Below are 20,061 nucleotides of genomic sequence, written 5' to 3'. Positions count from 1 at the left end.
TCCTCCAAAGCAGAGGACATGCCCCCATAAGCCTCTGACCATTGTGCTGTCTGATCACTGTTTGATACAGTATATACTGGACTACCACCACTAGATCGTGTATTTGTATTTTGTGTATCGGTATATAGAGTACTACCGCACAACACCTAAATTAACCCCACATGTTTGTGGTTGGATCTGTTGCACCTGTTATATTCCTGAATTGTGAACCTAGTTTAGTAAGCCAGCGTTACCCTGCATCGGGCAACAAATGACATCCCGACAGTCGGGATCCAACGGTCAGTATACCGACATCAGAATCCAGACTGTTTAGATGCCCAACACAACCCCCATAGAGGGAGAATAGAAACTGTGGTGAGCGCCTGCAAGGGGCTTCTTTGTGCTCAAACCCCTGTCAGAGTACAGTCGGTTGGAAATCCGATGTCGGTTTACTGACCATTGGAATCCTGAAGACTGTTGGTCCGTCATACCACACCAGCCTGCATCCAAAGTTGTGTGTGCTGCTACTGGACTTCCCAACTCCACCTCATTATAGACCACTTGTTTTGGGTCATACATATGGGTATTCACACTGGGCCACCCATGTGAGTAGATGTGAGTAGTTTATGTTCTGGGGGAGGGAGAGAGTAGTCCACAATGAGGCAGAGGGGGGAAGTCGCATAGTTGCACATGCCAATTTAGCTCCTACACACGCCTATGCATGCAATCTGTTTTCTGCCTGGTTAATAAAGCAAGGGCTGGTTTGTTGAGTGGACTCTTCTTCGCGAATGCTCCTACATAAATAAGTATGAAATGATAATCTTTTGGCACATTTTACAAACAAATAATAACAGAGAAGTTGTCCTCATAACACTGCTGCTAAAACTTCAATAAAAGGAAAAGCTGGCACTTGTTAGGAGCTGCACGGGCAGCACCTGCGCTCGCCCGGCAGTCTCCTCTGAGGTCCCGGCGGTTGCCACGTTACCAGGACGCCGTCGCGTCATACATCCGGCGGACGGAGACGGGCGCCCGGCAACTAGGAGACAACCCCTTCCTCCTCTGCCGCAGTGGTTACCTAGGCGACGGAGGACGCCTGGCGGCCGCACGGAGGAAGGGGTGTACGTGACGCTGCACGCAGCGTCAGGTTAGCGCTCTGGCGCGCTATTTAAACTGCACAGCCAGCGCTCTCAGACGCCGGCTATAGTTCTGGATTTCGTGTCTCTGAGTGTTACCGGTTCCAGGTCTCTGTACAGCGTTGTTCCTGTCCCCAGTGGCCTTGTTCTAGCTGCCTCCAGGATCCTTGTTTGCTTCTGGTTGCAGATCCCTCCGTTTTCAGATAAGTTGGGAGTTTTTCCCACTCCCTGTCTCCCTGCTTATTATTTCATTATTGTACCATCATACTGTGTATTGTTACACCTGTCGGTTTAAACTTATTGGGTTCATCCTGTGTATTGTTACACCCGTCAGCATTTCTAGTATTGCGTCAGCGTATTGTGTATTGTTACACCCGTCAGCATTTCTAGTATTGTGTCAGCATACTGTGTATTGTTACACCTGTCAGTTCGGTTGACTGGATCAGCTATTGTGCATTTACACCCATAGGCTACAGCATAGGCCTAGGGGGTTCCTGCCAGAGTGTTATCCATTGGCACCCTCCTCCGTAGGGCAAGGGTAGTTCTTGCCTCTTGTTTCCTAGTTAGCTTTCCCCTTGTTTACCTCTGGCCTTGGCGGCTGCGTTGTCACTAGTAAGACCAGGTGGCATCGGGGTGGGAGCCTGACTAACGGGCTCCCACGAACGCGGCTATTATTGGTGAAGGTTAGCTTAGCACGCATCCGCCAACTCCAATAGGTGACAACGGAGTTAGGGCTGACGAGATCTCCCGTGTCCCTAACATTATAGCCGGCCAATACTTCACTACCACTTCCCTGGCTTTAGTTCTGCTGTCATGGATCCGGCCAAGCAGGCTGCTAGTCACGCTTTGGCAGGACAGATGCATACCCTGACACAAGAGCTCCAGAAACTGACCCTCCGGGTTAACTCACAAGAGGAACGGGTACAAGGGGTCTTATCCTCATCCAGAAACCCTGAACCCAAGTTGAGTCTCCCGGACCGGTTTTCCGGGGAGCGTTCCCAGTTTTTTAATTTTAGGGAGTCATGTAAGCTTTACTTCAAACTCCGCCCGGCCTCCTCTGGCTTAGAATCCCAGCGGGTGGGAATGGTTATCTCCCTATTACAGGGGGACCCACAGACCTGGGCTTTCGGCCTTCCCGCAGGCTCTGAGGCCCTTACCTCTGTGAATGCGTTCTTTTCTGCCATGGGGTTGCTGTACGACGACCCGGACCGTGCTGCCTCAGCTGAAGCCAACCTGAGGGCATTACGGCAGGGTCAGGGTAATGCAGAGGCTTATTGTACCCAGTTTAGGAGGTGGGCCATTGATTCAGGTTGGAATGACCCAGAACTCCGCAGCCAGTTTAGAATTGGTCTGTCTGAAACTCTAAAAGATGCATTGGTTCACTACCCGACTCCGACCTCCCTTGATGAAATTATGGAATTAGCCATCAAGGTAGATCGGAGGTTCCGGGAGCGCCAGAGGGAGAGGGAGTCCGGGATATTTCCCTCATCCTCACTGGGGGAGACCTCGGAGGTTGCTTGTGACGAACCCATGCAGATTGGGGCCACGCGTTTGTCAGCCTCAGAAAAGAATCGCAGGAGGCTAAAGGGTCTCTGTCTGTATTGTGGGGGTCAGGGTCACCGTGCGGTTGTCTGCCCGTTGAAGGCGGGAAAAGACAGGGCCTAAGTGTTTTTGGGGAAACTCACTTGGGCCTATCTTGTTTTTCTCCCCTAGACTCGATATTTCTTCAGGTTTCTCTCTCCTGTAAACACTGCACCGTCAATACCACTGCCTTTGTTGATTGCGGCGCAGCCGGCAATTTTATTGACAAGGGTCTGGTTCATTCGTTGGGGCTCGAGCCCATTCCCTTGGTCAATTCCTTGTCGGTTTGTGGCCTTGATGGTCAGTCACTCTCCAACGGCAGTGTTACCGCATGCACTCCTTTTCTTCAGCTTTCGGTGGGGGCTCTTCATTCTGAGGAGATTTCCTTCTTTTTGTTCCACTGTCCACTCACGCCCCTTGTCCTGGGGTTACCATGGCTTAGAAAGCACAATCCCAGTATTGACTGGACCACAGGAGAAATCACACGTTGGGGCTCCTCCTGTTCGGATCATTGTCTCTCTCTTCCTCTTCGTCTTGTTCTTCCCGTTTTTTCTTCCCTACCTTTACCCTACAGAGACTTTGCCGACGTGTTTTCCAAAAAAGAGGCTGATACGTTGCCCCCTCACTGTCCCTTTGATTGTGCCATAGACCTAGTCCCCAATGCCAGATTGGACGTCTATATGCCCTTTCAGCACCTGAATCCCAGGCCATGGATTCATACATAAGTGAGAGTCTTGAAAAAGGGTTCATTCGTCCATCTAAGTCTCCCGTAGGCGCAGGTTTTTTTTTTGTAGAAAAAAAAGACGGATCGTTACGTCCCTGTATAGATTATCGGGCCTTGAACAAAATTACCATAAAAAATTCCTACCCGTTACCACTCATCTCTGTTTTATTCGACCAAATCCGGGAGGCGAGAGTTTTTTCCAAAATCGACCTTAGAGGGGCGTATAACCTCATTAGGATTAGGAAAGGAGATGAGTGGAAGACTGCCTTTAATACACACTCGGGCCACTACGAGTATCTTGTAATGCCGTTTGGCTTGGCCAATGCGCCTGCAGTATTTCAGGATTTTATCAATGAGGTCCTCCGGCCTTACCTGGGGTTATTTGCGGTTGTTTACCTAGACGACATTTTGATTTTTTCCAAATCACTTCCTGAGCATCGGCAACACGTCCGCATGATCCTTCAGAAGTTGCGGGAGAATCAACTATACGCCAAACTCGAAAAGTGCGAATTCGAAATTTCTCAAGTCTCTTTTCTGGGCTATGTCATCTCTCCCAAGGGCTTTTCTATGGACCCCAGTAAGGTTCAGGCCATCATGTCCTGGGCTCGTCCTACCAACCTCAAGGCGATCCAAAGATTTTTAGGATTCTCTAATTATTATCGGAGATTCATCCGTTCTTTTTCTGACATTGTCGCCCCCATTATTGAGTTGACTCGTAAAGGAGCCAATCCGGAAGTTTGGTCCCCACAGGCCATCGAATCCTTTCATAAATTAAAGAAAGCCTTTTGTTCGGCTCCCGTCTTACATCACCCGGACCCCAGAATTCCTTTTCTTGTGGAGGTTGACGCCTCGGATGTAGGGGCTGGAGCTGTCCTTTCCCAGAAGGACATTCATGATCAGAAAATTCATCCTTGCGCCTTCTTCTCCCGTAAATTCTCCACAGCCGAAAAGAACTATATTGTCGGGAATCGGGAATTGTTAGCCATTAAATGGGCTTTCGAGGAATGGCGTCATTGGCTTAAGGCCAAACACGTCATCACCGTGATCACCGACCACAAAAACTTAGCCTACATTGAGTCGGCCAAACGGCTAAACCCACGACAAGCTCGATGGGCATTGTTTTTTACCCGGTTTCAGTTTATCATTACGTTCAGACCTGGGCCCAAAAATGTCAAAGCTGATGCCTTATCTCGTAGTTTTCAGACTTGTCAGAGTGCTGAAATGGAAGATGCTCCCATTGTTCCCTCTTCTGTCATTTTTGCAGGTCTTACTCAGGATTTGGCTTCCCGTGTTCTGGCTTCTCAGCCTTCCGCGCCACAGGGGACTCCTCATAATCGCTTGGTAGTCCCTAAACATCTTAGAGAACTGGTCCTCAAGGACTTTCATTCCAGTAGGGTCGCGGGACATACTGGCGTTACTAAGACCCTTGAGCACTTGTCCAGAGCGGTTTGGTGGCCCACCATTAAACAAGATGTTACTCATTTTATCTCTTCTTGTCCTGTTTGTGCTCGACATAAGTCTTCCAGATCATCACCAGTGGGTACACACTCCTGCCATTGTCCATTCCAGAAAGGCCATGGTCCCATATTTCTATGGATTTTATTGTCGACCTTCCTCCATCTTCTCGTTTCACTACCATTTGGGTCACTGTTGACTGCTTTAGCAAGATGGCACATTTTATACCTTTGCGTAAACTTCCCACAGCCAAAGAATTGGCACAGCTCTTTATCACTCATGTTTTCAGACTCCACGGCCTTCCCGTGGATATTGTCTCGGACAGGGGGTCTCAGTTTGTAGCCAGGTTCTGGAGAAGTTTTTGTTCTGAGTTAGGTATACAGGTCAGTCTTTCTTCTGGATATCACCCACAGTCCAACGGACAGACCGAAAGGGTCAATCAGGCCTTGGAGCAATATTTACGCTGTTTTGTCTCCAAATGTCAGAGCAATTGGGCTGAGCTGGTACCCTTGGCCGATTTTGCTTATAATAACTCCTACCACGTTGCTTCCAAGAGTTCGCCTTTTTTGTGCAATTTCGGGTTCCATCCCAAGTGCAACTCCTTTTTTGTTTCTAGGGAGTTTTCGCGGTCGCCCCTCTCCACGGTATCCCTCCTTAGGAGATCATGGCAAAAGGTGCATTTAGCTCTGAGACAATCTTCTGCACGTGCTAAAAAATTTTTTTGACAAACATAGGAGACCATGTGTATTCCGAGTGGGGCAAAAGGTGTGGTTGTCAACCCGCCACATCAAGCTTCGCCAGAGATGCCCAAAACTGGGACCCAGGTTCATCGGTCCATTTCTGATCACTGCTCAGATTAACCCGGTGGCATTTAGGTTGCAGCTTCCCAGAACACTGCGAATCAATAATGTCTTCCACTGTTCTCTTCTCAAACCAGTCTCGATGGCTTCCCAATCAGCGCCGGCTCAGAAGCGTAAACCAGTCCTCGTTCAGGGGCACAAGGAGTTCATAGTGGAGCAGATATTAGATTCGAAGGTCGTTCGGGGTCAACTCAAATTTTTGGTTCATTGGAAGGGGTTCGGAGAGGAAGAGAGGTCTTGGGTACCGGAGCGATTTTTACATGCACCCAGGCTCAAAGCAGAGTTTTTTAAAACTTTCCCGTCCAAACCCGGGTCTAAGGGTTCGGTGACCCCTCCTCAAGGGGGGGGGGGGGTACTGTTAGGAGCTGCACGGGCAGCACCTGCGCTCGCCCGGCAGTCTCCTCTGAGGTCCCGGCGGTTGCCACGTTACCAGGACGCCGTCGCGTCATCAGCCGGATACTTCCGGCGGACGGAGACGGGCGCCCGGCAACTAGGAGACAACCCCTTCCTCCTCTGCCGCAGCGGTTACCTAGGCGACGGAGGACGCCTGGCGGCCGCACGGAGGAAGGGGTGTACGTGACGCCGCACGCAGCGTCAGGTTAGCGCTCTGGCGCGCTATTTAAACTGCACAGCCAGCGCTCTCAGACGCCGGCTATAGTTCTGGATTTCGTGTCTCTGAGTGTTACCGGTTCCAGGTCTCTGTACAGCGTTGTTCCTGTCCCCAGTGGCCTTGTTCTAGCTGCCTCCAGGATCCTTGTTTGCTTCTGGTTGCAGATCCCTCCGTTTTCAGATAAGTTGGGAGTTTTTCCCACTCCCTGTCTCCCTGCTTATTATTTCATTATTGTACCATCATACTGTGTATTGTTACACCTGTCGGTTTAAACTTATTGGGTTCATCCTGTGTATTGTTACACCCGTCAGCATTTCTAGTATTGCATCAGCGTATTGTGTATTGTTACACCCGTCAGCATTTCTAGTATTGTGTCAGCATACTGTGTATTGTTACACCTGTCAGTTCGGTTGACTGGATCAGCTATTGTGCATTTACACCCATAGGCTACAGCATAGGCCTAGGGGGTTCCTGCCAGAGTTTTATCCATTGGCACCCTCCTCCGTAGGGCAAGGGTAGTTCTCACCTCTTGTTTCCTAGTTAGCTTTCCCCTTGTTTACCTCTGGCCTTGGCGGCTGCTTTGTCACTAGTAAGACCAGGTGGCATCGGGGTGGGAGCCTGACTAACGGGCTCCCACGAACGCGGCTATTATTGGTGAAGATTAGCTTAGCACGCATCCGCCAACTCCAATAGGTGACAACGGAGTTAGGGCTGGCGAGATCTTCTGTGTCCCTAACAGCACTACTTTTACGAATATAGCTAGACAAATCAAAAATATATTTACGTTCACCCACCACATACAGAATGTAATACAATAAAATTAATTTTTAACCATATTGTATAACCGTTGTGGATGTGACCTTTTCATAACAATTTCATTATAGAATTGCAGCGAGATTGCACAGGTACCACAAGCATTATGGAAGCCACAGATCCAGAGGGAATCTGGACCCATCCACCAATACAATGGATCATTATTTATTTATTTACAGTTTCTTATATGTCAGCATATTCCATTGCAATTTACAAATGGAAACATGTCCTCCCTTTCCATTATCTGCTCCAAACTATACATATAGAATTTCGGGGTACGTTTTGTGATGTAGGGCAGGTACCATTTTAGTTGCTCTTCTTTGTACCACCTCTAAAGTATTTATATGCTTGTGGAGATATGGCCTCCAGAACTGGATACTGTAATGTTGATGAGATCGTACCAATGACCCTCACAGTGGTTTTATTACTTCTTTCTGCTGCTGATCACTCTCCCTATGCAACCATACATGTGACTTGTCTTCCCCATTGCTTTGTTATATTGCTTCTCTGTCTTTAAGTCACCTGAAACAGTGACTCCTTGATCCCTTTCCAAAATAGTTCCATTAATACTATATTTAACCCTTGGTTTTTGGAGACCCAAGTGCATGTTTTTTTTCTTCTGGCATTAAACTGTAATTGCCATGCTCTTGACCGTTCCTCTAGTCTGCTGTACCTAGATGATCAATCATTTGTTTTACCCCTTCTGCTATGACTTTCCCTTCAATACCATTTGGTATGTCACCAGTAAAGATATTAAAAAGCTCTGGTCCAAGTACAAATCCCTGGGGTACCCCACTAATAACCTTACCCTCCTGTGACTGCACTCCATTTACTGCAACTCTCTGCAACCAAGATTTTATCTTTACAGCCATCTTAGTATTCAATCTCATTATTTAGAGAGCATTAGGCAGGTATTGGCCTCTGTTAGGTGGGCATTAGCTTTGAGTCACCAAGGGCATTAGGCCCTAGTTAGCAGTGTAAGCAAAAGTCCCATTGGTTAGGCAGGCACTAGTCCTGAGGGGCTGTGAGTATTGGGTCCTAAGAAATGTCGTAGGCCCCATTGGTTAGGCAGGCGTTTAGTCTGAAGTGTAGCTAGCAGTAGGCAGATAGCTTTGTTTAGGAGGGCAAAATGTTAGGCATTAGGTCTCAATCAGTGTGCAAGAAATGCCACCAGTATATATAATCTAGTCACCTCATAGCCTGCAATCAGTCCCCCTTAAAGGTTGGCTGTGGGAAGGTACTTGCTTGTGACTATTGCATGGTTTTGTAACTACGTTATTGCCTTGTTTTGAAACTATTTAATTGTTAGTACCAATGCATTGTCGGAGTATAGGAGTGACGATTTGGAGTGCATAACATCAAGATTGTCAGGATTCATGATTTTGAGGACCCAGTTGTGACCAAGTGACTTGGTGACTTACTATGCAGATTCCGGGGGAAGCCGGAGTCAACTCTGGATGATGTTTTTGGAGGAGAACAATAAAGAATGTCTCTTGGCAAATCCTCTTTGCCTCTTTGGCAATATAATAACTAAACTAAAAGGACTAGGAATGCTTTCTAGGCAATAAGCCTGGATCCGAGGATTCAGGAGTACTTGATCCAGGGACACTGAAAAAGAGATGTACTGTATCCGGAAGCACTGTAAAAACCAGGGATACCAGAAGCACCAGAATACACTCCTGGATACGGACAGCAGCTATGCCTCTGTGCTCCAATAGTAGAGAAGTGGAGTACTGGTATGTGATGTCACTTGGTGGTACGAGTGGTATTGAGTCAGAGGAGACTGGCTAGTACACAACAGATGCAGATGTATTGGAGCCATAACTGATAGTCACCTATACACAGCAGAAATGGTGTTTAGCTGGAGTCCAATAGCAGCAAATTAGCACACTGCGTCTGAGTACCAGTGGTGTGTGAATCACACAGGAGCGACAGTGTACATGTGACAGGGAATCTGCAGGATACTTGGGAACTGACCGGAGTTTGACCAGAGACTGGACCGGAATACTGGGTCTGCAGAGTTCTGTGCAGCTGACCAGAGATTGACCAGGGTCTGGACCAGAGTGATTAATTGCAGTGTGGAGAATGAGCAGCGACTGAGCAGCGCCTGGTCTCAGCGGGACGGCAGGATTACTGGAAACTGCACAGCAGAGTAGTAGCGGACAACGGCGGCGATAATGAGGCTTAGGAAGGATCAGCGGGACATATATAAGTCACATTGCCAGGGACTTCCTGGGGTCTAGCTCCAACATTGCACTGTGGAACCCAGTTAGATTGATCGAAGCATGAAATTATTAATAATTACAAAATAACAAAATATATTTAGCAGGCAGCCCACATAGATCAGCAGTTATGTATAAGCAGCGCTACTACTGCCATCAACAGTGGGCGTTCTATCTATTTATATATATATATATATATATACAGCAGTGCTACTTCTGTCTGTAAGTGTGGGCATTATGTATAAGCCGCACTACTACTGTGGGTATATGCAGGAGTATCAGGGCATATGTGTAGCATAATGTGTGTCATAGGGCAGTATTCAATGAGAAAAATTCTCTGTGTTTTATGGAGAATTTTTGCTTTTTTCGCCTTGGACGGAGCATTTTGCTCTCCAAAAGTGAACCACCCTATTCAATGTGAAATATTCGCCGTCTTTCTAAGTGATTTTCGCCGTCTCTCTCCGTGTAGAAATTCTCCATGTTTTGATGGAGAGCTGGAATGTGAACTTTTAAACTAAAAGTTTTTTTTTTTTAATTTTGGTGTCAAAAAATCAGGTTTTTTTTTTCTGTGAAGGGGCATGTTATTTTTATTCATGTGCTTATAGCACATGAATATATATTTAATTTTTGTAAAAAAAATTTTTTAAAATTTTTTTTTTTTACACAGTGCAGCCAGCAGGGGGCCGGAGCGCTCGAGCCGCTCATTAGATATTCATATATTCACTGCACCCGATCGTTAATATGCACAATTGGGTGCAGTGAATACTGGGTCCCCCGCTGGCTATAGGGAGGGGCAGCCTGTGCTGCCTGGGTCCCGGGGAGCCCACCTCCCCTCCACATATGTTCTGGGGCAGCCAGGGAGACTTTAATCTCTCTGGCTGCTTCCGTCCCCCGGCTCCCTGAAAGCTCCCTGCCACGGACGCTCGTCCGCTGCAGGGGTTAAGACTCACCGCGAGTGGCGGCGAGTCTTAAATACATTGAATAGTGGGAGCAGGAGGCTCCGGAACAGGGAGAGTGCATGGCGAGAGAAAAAATCTCTCGCCATGCACAGAGAATTTTTTTCATTGAATACTGCCCATAATGTCATATGGGCATTATGGTGTGCGGCATATTGTGTAAGGGGCATCATGATGTGTAGCATAATGTATAATGGGAATTACTGTGGGTGGAATAATGTGTAATAGGCCTTACGATGTGTAGCATTATGTGTTATGGGCATTATGGTGTTATTGGTACTTTTGTATGGCCAAGCCCCTTCCCTATGAAGCTACACACCTAAATCTTTGCTGTGCGCTCTCTCCCTGTTTTCACTGTGGTGGTGGGGCAGTCACCAATTCCATAATGGCTAGTTACAGCACTGGTGCTGTGTAATGTGAATACTATATGGTGTCATTTGGAATGGGGTACTATTGTGTGGCCATGCGCTGTCCCTTTGTAAAGTATAGGAGGGTGTAAATTTATAGTTTGCAGGAGGGCACCGAACACCCTAGCACCGGCCCTGCTTCTGTAGTATCACCTCCCCTTGATTCAGTCTACCCAGCACAATGCACCTGTGTATGCCCCTAGTAACAGCAATAATGCCTCCTACATTGTGGGTCACTCTTCTTCTCCAACTTATGGCCTTTATGGGTGACTCATTTTTCATTAGCCCCATTATTTTAAAGTTAACAAAACTGCACTCTATTGTATGCAGGTTGCACAACTGCACTCTAAGGATTGATTCAATTGTCTGAGAGAATTAGGGATCTGTCTAATGTGGCCAGAAGCTAGGGTCGCCAATTTGGCACCTCAACCTAAATGACACTGCTGCCTGTGTGGATGGATCCTTCCTGCTGCCACACACAGAGCCCATGGCTTCCATCCACGCTCATATAGCCACAATAAGCATAGGATCAGGAAGTGCTACACAGAGGTTGCTTTCTCCTTTAGCCACAGGTCAAGAAAAGCCATTTCATATCTGTCTGGACTATACATTCTATACCACACAACTTTGAGTGAAAAAGGAGCAGTGGCTGTAGCATAGCACTTCCCATACAGATTCAGGATCATTGTCACATAGACGTACAAGTGTCACATGTGAAATCACCAGTGCTGTCTAAGCAGTTTTGCTGCATACGGTTGTAAATTTGTGATGCACATTAAGTGAAATAGATGCTTAGTGGGAGCTCTTTGGCACATCCATAGGTAATAGTGTACAAAGACACATCTGTATTGTACTACATTTTGTACAGTACATATACTATCATATATATATATATATATATATATATATATATATATATATATATATATATATATATATATATATATATATATATATATATATATAGGGTGTATCAGCCCGGCACTCCACGAGTGACTTAGAAGCAGCAGCCGCAGGTGCCTTCCAGACACAATGGATAGAGAGTGATACGATACAGATAGAGGCACTCCAGCGGACTTGGTGAAACAAGCAGCGTTTACTGTGATACAAATGTTTCGGGGATATAGATTCCCCTTCTTCAGTGTACAATAACAAATAACCAGTGTGCAATAACATACCTTTATACCATAAACTGTGTGAGGAGGATCCCTTCGTTGCCTACCCGGCCCGGCGGCGTCTGACGCGGCTTCCGGTTACGTCACTGGGAGGCAAGACAGCCTGCCGGCTCCTGCCGTCTGTAGCCTAGCAACCAAGCAAAGCGTCCGGGCTGTCATGGCGACCGGGGACTGGGCACGCTGTAAACGATAGAGAAACCATTTACTGTACATAAAACTGTGCGGGCGATGTCAAATATGAGAAAATGAGAAAAATGAAACAAATGCTCAAGGAAATACAAAAAGAATACATAATATACAGAAAACTGATAACTGTGGCGCGCAGCGTGTGGTGTACGCCGTGCCTGTACTAAAAGTGACAGCGGGGTGCATAAATATTCAGGACTGCTTTCGACTACCGGAGGACGCAGATAGGAAAGTGGGTCTATAGTGTTAAAATGCTGACGAGTTACACAGGGACGTGGTGAGTGCCGTGACGGGATCTATATAAAGTACGGTCCGCAGTGAGGGCTATTGTGTCATGCGGGTCTTACTGCCTGCTGGGCTATGCCGTGTGTGCGGCGCTGTGTAAAGTGTCGTGATAAATGAAACATCGTGACTAAAAGGATAAAATACAGCTCCAGGTCTGGACCCTTTTCTACTGCGGAGTCACTAGCTGCTACATCAGGCTCGATTGTAGAATACTTGCTGTGTCCATAATAAATATCGCGGGGAATTAAATAACGTCCCGTTCTGTGCGGGACGTTATTTAATTCCCCGCGATATTTATTATGGACACAGCAAGTATTCTACAATCGAGCCTGATGTAGCAGCTAGTGACTCCGCAGTAGAAAAGGGTCCAGACCTGGAGCTGTATTTTATCCTTTTAGTCACGATGTTTCATTTATCACGACACTTTACACAGCGCCGCACACACGGCATAGCCCAGCAGGCAGTAAGACCCGCATGACACAATAGCCCTCACTGCGGACCGTACTTTATATAGATCCCGTCACGGCACTCACCACGTCCCTGTGTAACTCGTCAGCATTTTAACACTATAGACCCACTTTCCTATCTGCGTCCTCCGGTAGTCGAAAGCAGTCCTGAATATTTATGCACCCCGCTGTCACTTTTAGTACAGGCACGGCGTACACCACACGCTGCGCGCCACAGTTATCAGTTTTCTGTATATTATGTATTCTTTTTGTATTTCCTTGAGCATTTGTTTCATTTTTCTCATTTTCTCATATTTGACATCGCCCGCACAGTTTTATGTACAGTAAATGGTTTCTCTATCGTTTACAGCGTGCCCAGTCCCCGGTCGCCATGACAGCCCGGACGCTTTGCTTGGTTGCTAGGCTACAGACGGCAGGAGCCGGCAGGCTGTCTTGCCTCCCAGTGACGTAACCGGAAGCCGCGTCAGACGCCGCCGGGCCGGGTAGGCAACGAAGGGATCCTCCTCACACAGTTTATGGTATAAAGGTATGTTATTGCACACTGGTTATTTGTTATTGTACACTGAAGAAGGGGAATCTATATCCCCGAAACGTTTGTATCACAGTAAACGCTGCTTGTTTCACCAAGTCCGCTGGAGTGCCTCTATCTGTATCGTATCACTCTCTCTATATATATATATATATATATATATATATATATATATATACAGGGCCGCCAAGAGAAATTCTGGGCCCCGGTACAACAACTTCCTGGGGCCCCCACGGGTGGAGATCCCCGCACACTCTGCGGACCTTGTGTTACGCCACTGTTTCCAAGGTGGATACACATACAAAAATGTACACTGTAATGTCTATTACACATGTCACACACCCATTACATATTATACCACATGCCATAATGCTCATTACACGTTATGCCACACACCGTAATGCTCATTGCATATTAAGAAGTTAACATGCTCTACCAGGGGTTAACATGTTCTGCCAGGGGTTAACATTCTGTGCCAGGGATTAACCTGTCTGCCCTGATTTACATGCTCTGCCAGGGGTTAACATGCTCTTTCCAGGGGTTACATGCTCTTTGCAAAGGATTTACACATACCCTCCAACATGGCCCATTTCATTAGGTACAAAATGCTCTGTTCCTGGACTTCCCTGCCAGTGGCAATTACAGATGTGAGCCTGCAGCACAGTCCAATATTCAAAAAGGGGGGGTCACATATACTGCCACCCCAAGCATCACTGTCCTGGACTCACTGGCAGTTGATGTGACTGCCCCTCTTTGAATTTTGGACTGTGCTGGAGTCCAACCTCTGTAATTACCACTGGCAGGGAAGTCCAGGAACAGAGCATTTTGTACCTAATGGAATGGGTCATGTTAGGGGTACTTGCCATCAAATAAAAAAAAACCCTGTGTGTCCAGACCAGGGCCCCCCTGACAGGCCTGGGCCCGGGCAAATTGTACCTGCTCCCCCCCTCTCTCGGCACCCCTGTATATATATATATATATATATATATATATATATATATATATATATATATATATTTACAGTCTGACGGACTGGCACACCGTATCCTCGTAAGTCAGGCACCAAATAATCACAATATCTCCACAAGCAGCGGCACTCACTCGGACTTTACACAGACAAGGAAAAGAAATACCACAACACCAGGTACTTCTTATGTCATAGCAATATATATATAAAAATATGTCTAGCGTCTGTTAGTCTCCGACACACTGCCATCTGCTGGCAGAAAGTAAAACTACATCTCTTTCATACACATGCACAAACACAGAATTTAGCAGACTAGCTTTGAAGCTTTTGCCTCAAGCGGGCTTACTAGTATATCCATATATATACAGTATATAATACATACAGTACATATACATATATTGTGTACTGTACTATATTTTGGCAGCTTCCCGGGAGGCTCACATGCGATTTGGCACTTGATGTACCATTTTCTTTACAATCGATTTATCGCATGCAAAGACTCCCGGGGAGCAGCAGCAGTGACGGGGCAGGAGAATTTAAAAGAAAACTTCTGATTATTTTTAATGCTTTTTTTTTTTTTTTTTTTAAATCTCCTGTCTGGCACCCAGGATCTGCAGATAGGTATGTGACAGCGGTGCAGCCCCGCTGGCACACACACCTATGGATGGAATCAGACGCAATGCAAAACACGATGTGCTGCTGATGGGTCTGAGTCCGATTTCTCTTATGTTCTTCAGGTCCAACCTCTGACTCCAATCCGATGCGCAGGAGACCACGCATCGGATCAATACAATTTTCACCCGATTTCTCGGCCTGGAATCCGCAGGAATTGTGTGAAATTGGGCACAAATTGCACAGCGTATGGGGGACTTAAGTTTTAGTACAAAATGGTATAATTTTGTGAAGAAATATAATTTTAATACTTATGAGTTTTGGGCCAAGGGGTGCCGTGGAAACATTTTGATACTCTAGGGTGCTGTGATTCTAAGAAGATTGGGAACCCCTGCCCTGTATTGTAAACTCTCCTTAGAAAATACAGTATCTACAGTATGAAGAATTCAAAGACAAAAGCTACAAAGCTACTCAACCATTTCCTGCTGATAAGCAGATCGACTCCGAAGTTGTTTAATTTTAAACTTTATTCTTATTAGAAGTCAAATTTCCACTGTTACAACAAATGACAAGGCAAGTGATCAAATATTAGCAATGCCACCATTTCGTATGATAAATGCTGTAAGCATAAAGAAGTAGTAACCACGTCTTTAAAAAATATTTTAATAAAATAACTACACTGTCACAATTAAACTCAGATGGTTTTGGTACACACAATATAATTTTATCTTATTTTAAATCTAGCTATTAAAAAAAAAAAAAAAAACAACGTTCCTTTGCAATATTCACAAGCCCCCACCCATAAACCATTCGTTAAAACAGAAACACTAGTCACAAAAATTATATAAAGTAGTACACACCTGCAATGTACTGTGTATCTGTAAATCTATAAGTTATTGTCTACACCTAACTATGAGAATTATAAATATGAGTAGAGTGTTGAAGTCACTTACAAGGTGCTGTGTCTGTAGGAGATGTGACAGGAGCAGGTGCCAGAGCCAAAACAACTCATCTGTTCTTTCCTCTCTGATCAAACACTTCCCTACAGCTCCTCCCCCCAGAGATGCTGTGAATTGTTGCTTGCCCTGGGAGACTGCTTATACCGATTATGAAGTACCATGTAGCTCTCTCATCGTTAACTTCATTCCTACTGTACATGTAGAGTACAGCTATTGTTGAACTACAAATACCAGCATGCCCTGCAACAGATTTAGCATGGCCAAATAGCAAAACTGTAGCAGGGCATGCTAGGATGTGTAGTTTCACAACAGCTGGAGGGCTGAAGGTTCCCCATTCCTGGTGTAGGGTTACCAAATTTGTGTTGAGAGATTCCTGGACAGTGGCCCACCCATTGACCCACCCCCAGCCCCAGCATATCATGTTTTTTTTTTTTTAACCTTTGCTTCAATTCCATTCTTGATATTGTTCACATTGTAATGCCCATTACATGTTATATACACCGTGATGTCTATTACACATTATTACACACACCATTATGCCCATTACTCGTTATGCCAGAGCTCAACAAATGTTTTCTAAAGTAGGGCCAATATGGACAGTGTGCACCGAAGGCACGCAACAAAAAATGTCACCATAATGCCCATTACACATCGCACACCCATTATATAGTATACCACATGCCATAATGCCCATTACACATTATACCAAACACAGTAATGCCCATTACACATTATCCCATACACTGTAATGCCCATTACACATTATGCCAAATACTGTAATGCCCATTAAACGTTATCCCAAACATCGTACTGCCCATTATATATTATGCCACACACTGTAATGCCCATTACATATACCATACACTGTAATGGCTATTACATATTATGCCAAATAAGTGCCACTTACCTACTTGTTAATTGCTAGGGGTTTCTAGCTTGATGCCCATGTCTTCATGCTCGTTGACAAGGCCTTCATGCTCATTGCCACGAGGCAGTTGCAAATTCTTGTTGCCAAGGGGGAGTGCAAATGTTCATTGCCAAGGGGAAGTGCAAATGCTTATTGCCAATAGGGAGTACAAATGCTCATTGCCAAGGGGGAGTGCAAATGCTCATCATTGCCAAGGGGGAGTGCAAATGCTCATCGTTGCCAAGGGGGAGTGCTAATGCTTGTTGCCAAGGGGGAGTGCTAATGTTCATCGTTGCCAAGGGGGAGTGCAAATGTTCATCGTTGCCAAGGGGGAGTGCAAATGCTCATCGTTGCCAAGGGGGAGTGCAAATGCTCATCGTTGCCAAGGGGGAGTTCAAATGGTCGTCGCTGCCAAGGGGAGTGCAAATGCTCGTTGCCAAGGGGAGTTTAATGACAGAAGGCAGCAGGCAGCCTGGAGCCAGGCAGAGCACATTGTTGTGCTCCCGCTGTATCACACACAAGTGACCAGAGCAGGTCTGCGGCGCTATTTGAAATCTTGTGCCAGCTTGCGGAGCAGCAGCCAATCAGGAGCCACCTGCTTGTCTAGCTGGCATCTCTCCCGGCGGTGGCCCGCAGCGCGTCTCCCTCCTGGTGGTACAGGGTGTATGGCACATCTCCCTACTGTCTGCCATTTCCGAACATTGTATAGTCTGGGAACGCCACCCATCCGGACTTCGGGCTTAATTACCGGACTGTCCGGAGTAATCCCGGAAGGGTGTTAATCCTATGTCTATCTATCTATCTACACACATACATACATACATATTAGAACACTATGGCAGATTCCTTCCATTAGCATATAACAGTTGTTTTAATGTGCAACATGTATTTTAAAGATAGTTTTAATTGATAAATTCACTCAAGCCACATTTTCCCTGAATTGAAAATATTTTTTTTGGTACAGTTAATTACACTTGGGCTATTTACTAAGCCTTGAATGGAGTTCAATTGGACATAGATAAAGTATTAACTAACCAGCTCCTGTCATTTTGTAAACACAGCCTGTATCATGACTTGTAGGAGCTGATTGTCTGGTACTTTATGTCCATCCACAGCTTAATAAATAGACCAGACAGAAAGGGAACTACCATTGGTGCAGCAGTTGCAGTGCAACAGGCCTCTGAGGACTAAGGGCCCCCTGCTGACCCTTGCACCCTCTTCCTGTCATCCACTGTTTTCCCCCGTCACCCTCTGCATCTCCCTGTGACCTACTGCCCTATTGCATATTGTGAACTGGGGTTGGTTTGGATGAGAGGGGCCCAAATTATAGTTTTGCACCTGGGTTCACCACCCACAAGTTCCACCACTGAGACCAGATTATCAGCAGTGCTCTGGTGTCCATTAATTTTTATACATTTTCAGGGGTGTAGAGAGCCACGCCAGGCCCTGGTAATGGATAGATTGCTTGGCCTAAAACGAGGCATGTCCACATCCTATAAAAAAAATTATAGAATGTAAAAAAATGTTGAATTGCACAGCCTTGTGTTCTCACTAGAAGCACCATTCTACTACTGAGGATAAATTGGGGGAGGGGCAGTCATGCTTGCAGGAAATGGATACCCCCTCCTCTTATGTTAGCCAATTTATATGCGGTAAGACGGAACATGTGCACTAGTGAGCAAAGACTCTGGCACAGTGCCAGAGTCTTTGCTTTCAATGTGCAGGCACTAACTTGTCATCTTCTTGACCATATCACTGGGAAGGTGGCGTCGGCCTTAAGTATAGGTAGCGGGCCTGGGTAGTTAGTATCTGCCCTCCCCTCCCCATCGACGCTACTGTACATTATAAAAGGAATTTGGACAGCTCCCCACTAGAAGCTGCACAGACTAGTCAGCCTTAAGCTTCATACCCACTAGTCAAAAAATAAATCGCTCAGAAGCACCCTTGTGAGAGATCTATAAATTGCTGGCAATATGGTCGCTGAGCGACCATATTGCCAGCGATTGGAGTGTGCACCGGTGCACGCTCCCGTTTTTAGCCCCCCAGTGGTCGCTTGCTTGCTTGCTCCTCCGACCAGTGACTTCCCCTGCCTCTTCTCCCGACAGTGTGACATTTTCATCACCCACCATCTCTGGTCGCTGATGAAAACGGAACACTGAGCAATAGGATTGCTGAGCAATATATTGACAGTGTGTACACAGCTTTAGACACCTCTCTGGAGTCTTAGATCTGTGAGTGCCTTGTGTGTGAAGCAGGCGGGCAGCTGACATCCTCGGTGCCGATACCTGTGAGCAGAAGGGTGACCTGCGGCGATCCCGGACTTTACCATCCACAGGCTCCCCCGAGAGGTGTGACTCGCTCCAGACCCCGAGACCAAGTGCGGCAGGTTCTCCGTCACTCCCACCGTTGGCTCTCTTCCCCGGAGCGTCACGGTGGTAGATGAGACAGACTTCTCCAACATAAACCTAGCCACGCCGTTGGTTCACTATGGAGTGCTCCTGGCTCATTACCATCATCTGCCGGTTGTAGCACAGATACATCTATTTCCAACAGCGAGGCTACTCTGCGAGTCACCTTTTCATCTCTACAAATCCCCCTCCGTTTTTCCCCCCAATCAAACATCACATATTTCCATAAACTTACTGGATGGACTTTGTCTTCTCATATCTCATCAAACTAAATTATAAGTTCCCCGCTACTGGACATAACATCATCCTTAGTGGGTAAGAGCAACTGGACATTATTCATATAGCAATGTGTGGGGCATCAGTGATTGCCCAGTGGTCTATAACTATTTTATATCATATTGATTTTATTGTTATATTTTATTAAATAATTGTGATCATTTATATAAGCCTTTTTCATCTATTGTTTTTTAATAAATATTTGTGCTTAATTCAGTGCGCTCTCTATAATTATTTGATTAGAATAATTATATCCCCTAGAGTTTGCATAGAGGCAGGCCACCCTCTCATCCGACCCCTATAGTACAAAGAGAGAGGGAGAGAGTCTGACTAGTGCAACAGCCTAGAATGGCGCACATAGATATGCCCCATCCAGACAATGTCCAAGGAGAACCAAGCCGTAGTATCAACAAACTGTCCAAATTCCGGAACAAGAATGTCCTGGTTGACCTGAAAGCTGGACACCACCTAATGTAGGTGAGAAGTAACGGTAGGAAGAACCGCCAGGTTAGAACGAAAGACCAATAATAAAGGACTTACGGGACAGAGC

The 20,061-nt window shown here is 46.1% G+C and overlaps 1 protein-coding gene across 1 annotated transcript in view; it reads right to left on the bottom strand.

Moving 5' to 3' along the window:
- The window catches only part of LOC146060405 (uncharacterized), a 109,991-nt gene extending 93,985 nt beyond the window's left edge, over window positions 1-16,006 (bottom strand). Inside the window, exon 1 of the mRNA XM_083173572.1 lies at window positions 15,915-16,006. The gene's annotated coding sequence lies outside the window, so the exon portion shown is untranslated. The remainder of the gene's footprint in view (window positions 1-15,914) is intronic.
- Between the last annotated feature and the right edge of the window lie 4,055 nt (window positions 16,007-20,061).

The sequence above is a fragment of the Crinia signifera genome, chromosome 2 (genome assembly GCF_055691185.1).
Source record: "Crinia signifera chromosome 2, ASM5569118v1, whole genome shotgun sequence".
NCBI lineage: Eukaryota > Metazoa > Chordata > Amphibia > Anura > Myobatrachidae > Crinia > Crinia signifera.
The sequence above is the reverse complement of the archived record's forward strand: the minus strand, read 5'-3'. Positions and strand labels throughout refer to the sequence as shown.